The following is a 13,552-nucleotide window of genomic DNA, read 5'->3' as shown; positions in this document are numbered from 1 at the left end:
AGGCTGATGCTTTGGCAAAATTGAACTATTTCGCAGGTCTGTAGATGCTGTAGTGGGATTCAAAGCATTTTAAATCGCTCTTAACTGAATTACCGTGGCTCTTTTGCAGAAATGCTAAGCACGGGTATACTTGTTGTTCTGTGGAGTTTCTTTGAACAACTTTTCATTGACTTTTTGCAGCATCGGCTTAGAGCAAGCGCAACAAGCACGCCCTAGTAACAGCCTCCCTAGGTGGGAGGCTGATGCCTTTTAGTTCAAAGTCAAGCCTACGGCATAGCCTATATGCGGCTGTTTACATTTAGAGCCCGCCGTTAGGCCACTGGGCCTTGTCTGGAGTTATTTTTCCTTTGATCAGTAATTTGGCTTCAAGGGGTTTCTAACGCTCAAACAACTACACTTTCGTATCTCGACGCCAGGTCGTGTTCCGTCTTTGAGATGGGCTTCACTGAATTTGTGGCGCCCTCCCGAAAGACTTAATGTAAAAGAGGCTCGTTGGTCTAGGGGTATGAATCTCGCTTTGGGTGCGAGAGGTCCCGGGTTCAGCTACGAGACTTGGCCCACAAAGCTTATGTCAAGCAAAAGACTGTGTCCAAAAACACTGTAAAAAACCACACCATCTTCCCTGTCTCCGAACACTATTCAGAGCTGACTCTAGAGGGCGCCCCACAACACCACAGACCTTTGTACAGAGAGTCAAGACAGTTCCAAGCCAGCAGAGGGCAGTACAACCGCAATGGTTCTCGACCGAAGCACCAGAGCGGACGCTCTGAAAGATTCTGGGACCGGCAACACCCATCCAACAACCCAAGGGGTGGAGCCACCTGGGAAGCCAGCCGGCGACCCAGAAAAAGCCGATCCCCATTGTCCGGAGCATCAAGCCCAGAAAGCCAGCATCGGAACCCCTCTCAACATGCCACTGGTAAGCCCAAGTCTGAGCCCACATCAGATCAAAACAGTGCAGCCACGTCAGAGAGGGCAGAGATCCTGAAGGTGCTGAAAGAGCTTCTTTACAGAAAACTCGCAAGAAAGACAAACCACACATCTTATGTCTAAGCATAAGAACTGAAACCAACGCCCGGTCTGTCTACCAACTGACTGAGCCAAGCACCCCGAACACTGCTCCTCAGCCAAAGACCACAGAGCTAACTGTCATATCACAAGGTGACAGCATCACCCAAGCTCCACAGCTGACAGCTGCACACCCTGAATGAGACAGCACACTTCCTCATATCAGGTACCACTATCCCAAGGTACCAGAAAATGCTGTTTTGGCTATCTACACCCGCAGACAGCCACACAAACCCGGTCCTAACCACCCATTGATCGTCACACCTGCCCCAATGACAACATTCCTGGGCAACCTGGTCGAAAAGGGGGTGGGCCGGTAACTCCTCCTGAACATCACGTTGGAAAAGCAAGTGAGCAGGGAACACACAGCATCACATCTTACGGTGATCTCATCTCACCTTTTCAAAAAGACTCCAATTTCAAGCTAAGAGACAAGATCGAACTCTTACACCTCAAACTTGTGAACTGAACGTGCAGTCATACAGCCAAAATGACATCAGGCTTGAACAGTTAGCTCACATTCACCTGACAATTGATTGTATGAGTCTGATCCACCCAATGCACACCTAAAAAATGAACACTCAGCCATCAGTGTCTCACTATTCAATGCTCGCATTAAGACACACCAGACCTTCCTTCTGCCAGCAAGCGCACCCGTTTTCCTTTAAACATGTACCCATCAACCATGGTTACGGCCAAAGGTGTCTGCGCTTTGAACCTGAACTGGAACCACCGGTGTCTGACCCATTACTTCCTGGTCCTTCCGGACCCGCCCCATGATGTCTACATTGAAGTAGACATCCTGACTCACCTCAAGGCTCATGTGGACATCATTAATGAGGTAGTGTGGGCCCCATTGACTTTACAGCCCCCTGTTGTTCCAACCAACACTGAGAACCTCCTGTCAGGTCAGACCATTCCAGAGGTTGGCACCCTAATCAACGAACAGGACACTTCGATACCAGCTTACACCAAAGGGGTCGCCGTCCAGCTCAACATGCATTGTGGTCAAACCCTAAACCACACGCTGGGCTTCTTTCAACCTTCACCCGAATGTGTTGAACTTGGACTCACGCTGGAAGCCACACCCCTTACTGAAGTGTCATCGCGTGTAGTCTACATCCTTTTCAACAACTGCGTGGCGATGGACACCACCATTCCAAAAGTCTATCGGGTGGGATGGCTAGTGAGCCATGACTTCCATGACTTTGAACTCACACTACCAATCATTGGGCCCATCCCATCTTCAATAATACCCGAAGGGAGCACAAACCACACAGTGTTCACAGCACCCTTCAAACTCATCTCCGTCACTTCGGTCATGCCAATGGACAAAGACCAGGTATGCAGAACAGCACTGACAGAGGACCAACACCTTGCAGTATACACAGTCTCCAGACAGCTTGCTTGCAGGACTGACGACACTGCTGCACCTCTGCCTGCCAACACGACAGACGACACACCAACATAGGAGCCGTTCCCAGGATTTGAGTCTCAAGTTCAGCAAATTCTAAAAGACGCTGACGCAATTAAAAATGATGCAGATCTACAAAGACTCAGACAAGTCCTTTACAAGTTCAAAGCATCCTTTGCCAAAGACTCTTTAGATTGTGGTCTCACCGAACTCCACACTGTGCGCATCCCAACGCACCCTAATGCTCCTCCCACTTTTGTCAGGCAGTACAAGATCCCCATCGCTTCACACGAACCGGTGCGAGAGATCATCGTATCCAGGCTTGAAAAAGGTGTCATCCGTCCATGCAACAGCACCCATTCTGCCCCCATCTGGCCCGTCCTCAAACCAAACGGCAAGTGGCGACCCACCAATGACTGCAGGAAACTGAATCAACAGGTGCCACTGTCCCGATGGCCCATGACCCAGCTGGAGCAAGGAATACCCAGAATCAGAGGAGCCACAATCTTCTCAACACTTGATGTGGCCTCTGGATTCTGGACCATACCTGTGCATCCTGAAGACCAGCACTAGCTAGCATTCACGTTCGGCAACCGACAAGTCACTTTCACCAGGTACCCGTTAGGCTATGCCAACTCACCTACTGAGTTCAACATCTTCCTGAACAAAGCATGCCCAGATGCCAGAATGAGAGGTAACCTTATCTACGTTGATGATGCTCTCATGAAAAGCACAACAGTGGCTGACCACCTGAAAGAGATAGACTGTTTTGAACCAATTATCCACTGCCGGCGCCAAGAACGCCCTCCACAAAGGACAGTGGTGTCGAACCAAAGTCAACTATGTGGCCCCACTCATCGGATCACAAGGCATCGAACCGCAGTCCAGCCGTATTCAAGCTGTTCAAAACATCAAGCCACCCACCAACATCTCAAGCTACAAGCTTTCTATGGGTGCGCAATTACTCACGGCAGCTCAGCAAAAGCTACTCAGACATTGCGAAACCTCTAACTGCCCTTCTGAAAACTGACTGCCCATTTGTATGGACAGAAATTAAAGACAATACCTTGAATGAGCTAAAACGACACTTATGCACAGCTACATGTCTGGCTTACTCTGACCCACAAAAAGAGTTCTATCTAGAAGCTGGGTTCTCCAACCACTGTCTCAGTGCTGGCCTGTACCAAAGGCATGATCAAGACAAAGGAGTCGTTACATATGCCAGCAAGACACTTCTCTCACCAGAAACTAAATTCTCAGACTGTGAAAAAGCTCTGCTCTGCACTGTATGGGCCATCCAGAGATTCTCCAACTACATTGGAGCCCATTGGAGCCAGTGCATCCGAGATGGCGTGGTCACCAATTCATGCATAACCACATGGTTAATGGCCCTCCAGGGGTGCAATGTTGAGGCACGTTATGCTCAAAATCACAAGTCTGCGCTAGGCCACGGCCTGGCAGCCTGCCAAAACTGCTCTGATAACACACCAGCTGCGACGGTGGATGTAGAAAAACCCCAACAACAACAACTGACCTGTCACAGGTACTTTAAAGAGAATGCGTGTCAAGGTATGCCCACAGCCTACATCGATGGATGTTCCTACCACCATGAGGGCACCCGTCAATCAGGTGCGGGCATGCTGTAGGTAAATGACATACCGTGGGCCCGACATACAAGTTGGGCCCGCAGTCATCACAATATGCTGAGGTAGCAGCCATCCTCATAACGCTGCACATCGACGCATAACATCAAAGAACTCCTTATGGGCACAGACTTTAACTATGCCAGACTCAGTTTCCCATACCAACTTCCAGACCGGAAACAAAATGGCTGTAAGACTTCAAACCACATGCCTGTCGCACACCAACACCGGTTCCAGGCTTGCGATTACATCACAAGAAAAAACAACATGATTGTCTACTGGAAAAAGGTGAAAGGACACTCAAGGCAACCGGGCCTTGACAAAGACTTGAATGACCAAACCCATACCCTCACCAAGCCTGGCGCACTAAACGACTAGCTGTGGTCACTTCAAACCTGCCCACCCACCCTGAAGTTTGAAGTGATTACACACAGCATAAGAACTTTACAACCTAAACTGTCTACCTCACAGCAGTTTATGCTAGCTCCGCTGTTTACAAACACAAACATAACGAACATGCGGGCTTCTGACACAATAAAGACTTTGCTTCACCACCTCTCAGACCCCTCCAACCAACCCTTGACTGCCGTCTACACTCACTGACAACCAGTTACTCAGAACACGGCATGACACCAAGCACATGCTGCGTGCACAGAGCTACATTCTATTTGTGCACCGTCTGACACCACAACGCAAAGACGTGTAATGCAACGGCGCAAAGGGGGGTTAAGGCCAATGTACGTCCATGACGCATCATGCGCTGCAAACCACAGCACCAGAGCCACTGACAATACACAGAGGCAAGCGACATGCCAGCAGTAAGATGTGGCAAAACATGGGCCTAGGCAAGCTAAACCTATTTGCCACCCATGAAATAAAGAGACTGCCTTGTCCAACCAAAGACAACCCTCGCTGGCTTTTTCCTCCCCTTTCTTTCTCTCTCTCTCTGTTGTCTGTAACAGGTTGCTGCTGTGGTTCGCCATGCCGTGCTGTCAGCCATCCAGAGGACAGCTGCCACCGAGAGAACAACTGAGACTCCTGATCACCGACTGCAGGACCTACACCCATCAAGCGCATGTTCGACTCATCCAGCCCCACAAGGCCTACAGAGCACACTACCCCAGCACCGTAGCCCAATACGGCTGGGCAAATGCCCGATGGACAGAGGACTCCCTCTCTCACGCCAAGGCCAAGGTCGAACACATGTCCAACCAACTTGGGAAAGTGACTGTTACACAATCAGGACTCTTAAGCACCAACTAACACTCAAAACGGTTCCTGGGAGCGTTGCTCGGACCCCTAGCTGCCGCCAGAACTCTGTTCGACACTGGTATGCCAAGTGTCCACACAGCAAACATAGCCACTGTGAAACAGCATGTGGTTGAAATTCAGACTGAACATTCACAGCTAAAAGAGCAACTCACCACGCAGAGTGCATCTTTGCAAACCATCGGCAAGACATTGAGAGGAACGTGGTCATTCTCAACACTCACAGCATCCTGCTGAATCAGACCAGGAACTGCATGAAACCGCTGTTTACTGTCTTCCAGAATGACTTTGCCCAAACTCAGCTGGTTACAGCCCTGATAACAGACATGCTTTGGGAGGTTAACTCCTCAAAAGACAGCCCAGCCACGGGTAGAATCCCACCGTAGTTGAAACCCTTAAGCCTTGTGCTAACTATGCTGGTCTCCGCATATGATCTGGCATTGTACCATCTTCCGAGCAAAGAGTACCAGACAGCACTGGAACTCCCATCCTTCAAGAACTACAACTTCACCTTAGATCCAGAACTGGAACTCTGGATCGAGGAAAGGGGGTCCCAATTCATTGACATTGCTCCGGTCAACACAGCCATCCAAGCACTGTCTCGACTTCCCGTTCTGAACACTTCATCTGCGGTCGTAGGACCTCAGCCGACATTGTGCTGTGCATCTCTACAGGTAATCAGCCACACTCTGACACTATGAGTGGCATTCATTCTGTACAGAAGACTCCACCAGATGCGACACAGCCGAACTCACGAAAGCCGTGCCTGAAGGTCTCAGACGGAATCCCCGGAAAGGGGTGCCAAGTCAGAGACCACGCCAAACCTCATCGAGCTGAATCCTCAGCTTTAAGATCCACCTGCCATCCTACCATCAGGTTCCACCTGCTACCCTACTACCATGGTCCACCTGCTACATGACCATCAGGATTCACCTGCCAGTCGGCCATTGTGATGATTGTCGTCCGATGATGTTCACACAGGGACTTCATCCGACGAAAAGGGGGAATATGTAGCGACTGACCGAATCCTGTTTTCCTTTCACTACTGAACAAATATGAACACATATATGTTTAATTCACAAAACCTTGAATCATGTGAAATGGTGCCCCAATGTCTGCCAGCAGGTCATTGATTAACTCCATTTATGACGCATTGCGCAATCAAGAAACAGGTCCCCGTTGTTCTCAAACCCTCACGTGGTGCACACCAGGGATGGACAATATACCCTAAGGATACACACACACACACACCACACATACCCGCACACAAACGTCCTTTGTGTGCAACTTAGGATAGGAATGTCCTTAATGTATATAACACAGAATTGTATCTAACCTTCCTGTATGCATGCATATCTAATTAGTTTTGTCCTATTCTATAGATGTAATCGGAGACTGGTCTGTAACTTCAAATCTTAAGTGTATTTCTAAAGAAAGATTACCTAACAGTATCATCTTCTGTAACTCTCCCTCTTGCTAGGTCATAAAACTTTATGACCCCCAAAAGGAATTCCAAGGGAATCACAGCTCCCACTTGAATTCTGATAAAGAAAGAGGAATAGACTCTGCAATCTTATATTTTCTATAAGTATAACCACTTAAGAAATGTATAAACATGAATTTGATCTTTCCTAGGTCATAGTAGCTGGTATTATGGCTTTATAGTCATGTGAGTGAACATTAAATGTGTGTAATTCTGCATATGAATGTAACTTTATGTTTCTTCTACTCTTTCCGGCCATTCTTGGTACCTGTTTGACCGTCTTGTTTTGACTAAACAAGTCATACATAGGATATTACAGTAAAATGTATTGTTCTGTGTGTACAATCTTTCTGGCTAGAAATGACAAAATGTTATACCATCTTAAATTATCCTGACAAGACAAAGAAGAACTTTTCCCGCTGGAGATGCTCTAAGATGATTGGTTCAAATACGCGAAGCAGGCGTGAACCCCTCCTCTCTATAAGAGACTGACAAGTTTCTAAGAGAGCACTTTCCCTGTGAGAGGTTTCCGGTCCCATGGCTCCTTAGGGAGCTTTACACTGCGTTTCTTTTCTTTTCCTTTCTTTACTAAGTTTTATTTTCATTCTTCGCCTCTCCCTCCCGATGAACCCACATAGTACTTGACGTCACGTTCTGCAGCATGAGAGGCTGATGCTTTGGCAAAATTGAACTTTTTTTCGCAGGTCTGTAGATGCTGTAGTGGGATTCAAAGCATTTTAAATCGCTCTTAACTGAATTACCGTGGCTCTTTTGCAGAAACGCTAAGCACGGGTATACTTGTTGTTCTGTGGAGTTTCTTTGAACAACTTTTCATTGACTTTTTGCAGCATCGGCTTAGAGCAAGCGCAACAAGCACGCCTTAGTAACAGCCTTCCTTGGTGGGAGGCTGATGCCTTTTAGTTCAAAGTCAAGCCTACGGCATAGCCTATATGCGGCTGTTTACATTTAGAGCCCGCCATTTCTGTTCCATGTGTTTTTCTCCAATTACACAGCCATTTTGGTTATATGGACAAAACAAACGTATCAATGATGTTTTTCGATGACTAGATTAATTTAAAGTTCATGACTCTTTCCCACCTGTTTTGTGTGTAGTCTGCCTCTCTGCTTTCGTACGCAAAGCCTTCGTCGTAGGTCCAGTGCAAAAGCAAGAAGTGGCCTTTTCCCCTTAGGCCACTGGGCCTCTTGCGCACAGTGCTTTGTGTAATTTCAGCCTGAAAGGGCACATGCACGGGCAGGCAAGAATGATTCACTGACAGTCTGACGCACACAAAACCCCACCACAGCTATCCGAAGTTTGTCCGTTCTATGCTAACTCAGATCTTGCGGTCATTATTGCTTTGAACAAACCATCCTTGAATTTGTCGAACATCCAACTTAAATATAGCCCATTAAAGATGACCCAGATGGGACTTGAACTCACAATCTCCAGCTCCGGAGGCTGATGCCTTATCCATTAGGCCACTGGGCCTTGTCTGGAGTTTTTTTTCCTTTGATCAGTAATTTGGCTTCAAGGGGTTTCTAACGCTTAAACAGCTACACTTTCGTATCTCGACGCCAGGTCGTGTTCCGTCTTTGAGATTTGCTTCACTGAATTTGTGGCGCCCTCCCGAAAGACTTAATGTAAAAGAGGCTCGTTGGTCTAGGGGTATGATTCTCGCTTTGGGTGCGAGAGGTCCCGGGTTCAAATCCCGGATGAGCCTGGGGATTTCAGACCAAGCAGCGAGAGCAACAAGGTTGGATCCTTCCTTTTGCAGCACTAAGCCAAACTCAAAATTGTCATGTTTTTGAAACCCTTACTACTGCTTGTGTTCATCTGTACTACAACATAGCCAAGATTCAGCCAGATGACAAGCGCTTATTTCATTGCACAGAACGAACTCAGAATCGCTGCCTGCCAGGGAGTGTGGCTCCCTAACGACAAACGCTTTCTATTAAAACTAGTGCCTTCCCATTCTGTAAGAGGCCAGCATTCAGTGACTCTACAAGTGTACGCAAGTAGCCGAATCTACGAAAGCAGAGAGGAAGACTACACACAAAACAGGTGGGAAAGAGTCATGAACTTTAAATTAATCTAGTCATCGAAAAACATCATTGATACGTTTGTTTTGTCCTAGGGTCCTAGGGTCCCGAGTTCAAATCCCGGACGAGCCCAGCAGTTTCAGAACAAGCAGCCAGTCAGATGACAAGCGTTTATTTCCTGCACAGAACGTACTCTGAATCGCTGCCTGCCCGAGAGTACGGCTCCCTAACGACAAACGCTCTTATTAAAACTAGTCCCTGCTCATTCTGTTTGAGGCCAGCGTTCGGTGACTGTACAAGTGTACGCAAGTAGCCCCATCCAGCGTCAGGCAGGCTCGTTGGTCTAGTGGTATGATTCTCGCTTCGGGTGCTAGAGAGCCCGGCTTCAAATCCCGGACGAGCCCTCTCACCTTTAGTATGAGTTCAAGGGTTCTCTGACTCTGTATGCAATTGCATGTGATACCACAGGATTTTTTTTTTCTTTTTTTAAGCTGGGTGATAAAACAAATTGTGCTCTTCTTGGTGTATGAAAGGCATTGTTTTCCCTTAGAAGTTGACAGAGAAGAAAGCTCATTCTGACGGAGAAGAAAGCTCATTCAGAAGCTCAAGCCCGCTTGAATGAGTCAGTCAGAAACTAGACTTGCTGAAGTTCTCTCTGGAGCTGAGACTCAGTGAGTTGCCCAAAAATCACCCGAAGGGCAATCTGATTATGGAGGAGTTAGCCATGTTGTCCTCCCCACCTCTCAGCCCCCGCCAAAGCATTTATTTTTCTTTATCAACAACTTCATAGTCTGGCCATTTACTGCAACCCACATAGTACTTGACGTCACGTTCTGCAGCATCAGAGGCTGATGCTTTGGCAAAATTGAACTTTTTTCGCAGGTCTGTAGATGCTGTAGTGGGATTCAAAGCATTTTAAATCGCTCTTAACTGAATTACCGTGGCTCTTTTGCAGAAACGCTAAGCACGGGTATACTTGTTGTTCTGTGGAGTTTCTTTGAACAACTTTTCATTGACTTTTTGCAGCATCGGCTTAGAGCAAGCGCAACAAGCACACCCTAGTAACAGCCTCCCTAGGTGGGAGGCTGATGCCTTTTAGTTCAAAGTCAAGCCTACGGCATAGCCTATATGCAGCTGTTTACATTTAGAGCCCGCCATTTCTGTTCCATGTATTTTTCTCCAATTACACAGCCATTTTGGTTATGTGGACAAAACAAACGTATCAATGATGTTTTTCGAAGACTAGATTAATTTAAAGTTCACGACTCTTTCCCACCTGTTTTGTGTGTAGTCTGCCTCTCTGCTTTCGTACGCAAAGCCTTCGTCGTAGGTCCAGTGCAAAAGCAAGAAGTGGCCTTTTCCCGGACGAGCCCTCTCACCTTTAGTATGAGTTCAAGGGTTCTCTGACTCTGTATGCAATTGCATGTGATACCACAGGATTTTCTTTTTCTTTTTTTAAGCTGGGTGATAAAACAAATTGTGCTCTTCTTGGTGTATGAAAGGCATTGTTTTCCCTTAGAAGTTGACAGAGAAGAAAGCTCATTCTGACGGAGAAGAAAGCTCATTCAGAAGCTCAAGCCCGCTTGAATGAGTCCAGTCAGAAGCTAGACTTGCTGAAGTTCTCTCTGGAGCTGAGACTCAGTGAGTTGCCCAAAAATCACCCGAAGGGCAATCTGATTATGGATAAGTTAGCCATGTTGTCCTCCCCACCTCTCAGCCCCCGCCAAAGCATTTACTTTTCTTTATCAACAACTTCATAGTCTGGCCATTTACTGCAACCCACATAGTACTTGACGTCACGTTCTGCAGCATCAGAGGCTGATGCTTTGGCAAAATTGAACTTTTTTCGCAGGTCTGTAGATGCTGTAGTGGGATTCAAAGCATTTTAAATCGCTCTTAACTGAATTACCGTGGCTCTTTTGCAGAAACGCTAAGCACGGGTATACTTGTTGTTCTGTGGAGTTTCTTTGAACAACTTTTCATTGACTTTTTGCAGCATCGGCTTAGAGCAAGCGCAACAAGCACGCCCTAGTAACAGCCTCCCTAGGTGGGAGGCTGATGCCTTTTAGTTCAAAGTCAAGCCTACGGCATAGCCTATATGCGGCTGTTTACATTTAGAGCCCGCCATTTCTGTTCCATGTGTTTTTCTCCAATTACACAGCCATTTTGGTTATATGGACAAAACAAACGTATGAATGATGTTTTTCGATGACTAGATTAATTTAAAGTTCATGACTCTTTCCCACCTGTTTTGTGTGTAGTCTGCCTCTCTGCTTTCGTACGCAAAGCCTTCGTCGTAGGTCCAGTGCAAAAGCAAGAAGGGGCCTTTTCCCCTTAGGCCACTGGGCCTCTTGCGCACAGTGCTTTGTGTAATTTCAGCCTGAAAGGGCACATGCACGGGCAGGCAAGAATGATTCACTGACAGTCTGACGCACACAAAACCCCACCACAGCTATCCGAAGTTTGTCCGTTCTATGCTAACTCAGATCTTGCGGTCATTATTGCTTTGAACAAACCATCCTTGAATTTGTCGAACATCCAACTTAAATATAGCCCATTAAAGACTACCCAGGTGGGACTTGAACTCACAATCTCCAGCTCCGGAGGCTGATGCCTTATCCATTAGGCCACTGGGCCTTGTCTGGAGTTCTTTTTCCTTTGATCAGTAATTTGGCCTCAAGGGGTTTCTAACGCTCAAACAACTACACTTTCGTATCTCGACGCCAGGTCGTGTTCCGTCTTTGAGATGGGCTTCACTGAATTTGTGGCGCCCTACCGAAAGACTTAATGTAAAAGAGGCTCGTTGGTCTAGGGGTATGATTCTCGCTTTGGGTGCGAGTGGTCCCGGGTTCAAATCCCGGACGAGCCCGGGGATTTCAGACCAAGCAGCGAGAGCAACAAGGTTGGATCCTTCCTTTTGCAGCACTGAGCCAAACTCAAAACTGTCATGTTTTTGAAACCCTTACTACTGCTTGTGTTCATCTGTACTACAACATAGCCAAGATTCAGCCAGGTGACAAGCGCTTATTTCCTTGCACAGAACGAACTCAGAATCGCTGCCTGCCAGGGAGTGTGGCTCCCTAACGACAAACGCTTTCTATTAAAACTAGTGCCTTCCCATTCTGTAAGAGGCCAGCATTCAGTGACTCTACAAGTGTACGCAAGTAGCCAAATCTATTGTCAGTCAGGCTCGTTGGTCTAGGGGTATGATTCTCGCTTCGGGTGCTAGAGATCCCGGCTTCAAATCCCGGACGAGCCCTCTCACCTTTAGTATGAGTTCAAGGGTTCTCTGACTCTGTATGCAATTGCATGTGATACCACAGGATTTTTTTTTGCTTTTTTTAAGCTGGGTGATAAAACAAATTGTGCTCTTCTTGGTGTATGAAAGGCATTGTTTTCCCTTAGAAGTTGACAGAGAAGAAAGCTCATTCTGACGGAGAAGAAAGCTCATTCAGAAGCTCAAGCCCGCTTGAATGAGTCAGTCAGAAACTAGACTTGCTGAAGTTCTCTCTGGAGCTGAGACTCAGTGAGTTGCCCAAAAATCACCCGAAGGGCAATCTGATTATGGAGGAGTTAGCCATGTTGTCCTCCCCACCTCTCAGCCCCCGCCAAAGCATTTACTTTTCTTTATCAACAACTTCATAGTCTGGCCATTTACTGCAACCCACATAGTACTTGACGTCACGTTCTGCAGCATCAGAGGCTGATGCTTTGGCAAAATTGAACTTTTTTCGCAGGTCTGTAGATGCTGTAGTGGGATTCAAAGCATTTTAAATCGCTCTTAACTGAATTACCGTGGCTCTTTTGCAGAAACGCTAAACAAGGGTATACTTGTTGTTCTGTGGAGTTTCTTTGAATAACTTTTCATTGACTTTTTGCAGCATCGGCTTAGAGCAAGCGCAACAAGCACGCCCTAGTAACAGCCTCCCTAGGTGGGAGGCTGATGCCTTTTAGTTCAAAGTCAAGCCTACGGCATAGCCTATATGCGGCTGTTTACATTTAGAGCCCGCCATTTCTGTTCCATGTGTTTTTCTCCGATTACACAGCCATTTTGGTTATATGGACAAAACAAACGTATCAATGATGTTTTTCGATGACTAGATTAATTTAAAGTTCATGACTCTTTCCCACCTGTTTTGTGTGCAGTCTGCCTCTCTGCTTTCGTACGCAAAGCCTTCGTCGTAGGTCCAGTGCAAAAGCAAAAAGTGGCCTTTTCCCCTTAGGCCACTGGGCCTCTTGCGCACAGTGCTTTGTGTAATTTCAGCCTGAAAGGGCACATGCACGGGCAGGCAAGAATGATTCACTGACAGTCTGACGCACACAAAACCCCACCACAGCTATTCGAAGTTTGTCCGTTCTATGCTAAATCAGATCTTGCGGTCATTATTGCTTTGAACAAACCATCCTTGAATTTGTCGAACATCCAACTTAAATATAGCCCATTAAAGACGACCCAGGTGGGACTTGAACTCACAATCTCCAGCTCCAGAGGCTGATGCCTTATCCATTAGGCCACTGGGCCTTGTCTGGAGTTCTTTTTCCTTTGATCAGTAATTTGGCTTCAAGGGGTTTCTAACGCTCAAACAACTACACTTTCGTATCTCGACGCCAGGTCGTGTTCCGTCTTTGAGATGG

General features: G+C 47.0%; 4 non-coding genes across 4 annotated transcripts; 2 read left to right on the top strand and 2 right to left on the bottom strand.

Moving 5' to 3' along the window:
* Positions 1 to 8,293: 8,293 nt before the first annotated feature.
* trnar-ccg (transfer RNA arginine (anticodon CCG)) lies at positions 8,294 to 8,366 on the bottom strand. The gene has a single exon. It is a non-coding gene; the product is annotated as a tRNA-Arg (tRNA).
* Positions 8,367 to 8,526: 160 nt separating this feature from the next.
* On the top strand, positions 8,527 to 8,598 carry trnap-ugg (transfer RNA proline (anticodon UGG)). The gene has a single exon. It is a non-coding gene; the product is annotated as a tRNA-Pro (tRNA).
* A 3,116-nt stretch (positions 8,599 to 11,714) lies between these two features.
* On the top strand, positions 11,715 to 11,786 carry trnap-ugg (transfer RNA proline (anticodon UGG)). The gene has a single exon. It is a non-coding gene; the product is annotated as a tRNA-Pro (tRNA).
* A 1,580-nt stretch (positions 11,787 to 13,366) lies between these two features.
* Positions 13,367 to 13,439, bottom strand: trnaq-cug (transfer RNA glutamine (anticodon CUG)). The gene has a single exon. It is a non-coding gene; the product is annotated as a tRNA-Gln (tRNA).
* Between the last annotated feature and the right edge of the window lie 113 nt (positions 13,440 to 13,552).

This window comes from Siphateles boraxobius, unplaced genomic scaffold (assembly GCF_051911475.1).
Source record: "Siphateles boraxobius isolate OS27281-9 unplaced genomic scaffold, OSU_SipBor_1 25, whole genome shotgun sequence".
In the NCBI taxonomy this organism is placed as follows: domain Eukaryota; kingdom Metazoa; phylum Chordata; class Actinopteri; order Cypriniformes; family Leuciscidae; genus Siphateles; species Siphateles boraxobius.
The sequence above is the reverse complement of the archived record's forward strand: the minus strand, read 5'-3'. Positions and strand labels throughout refer to the sequence as shown.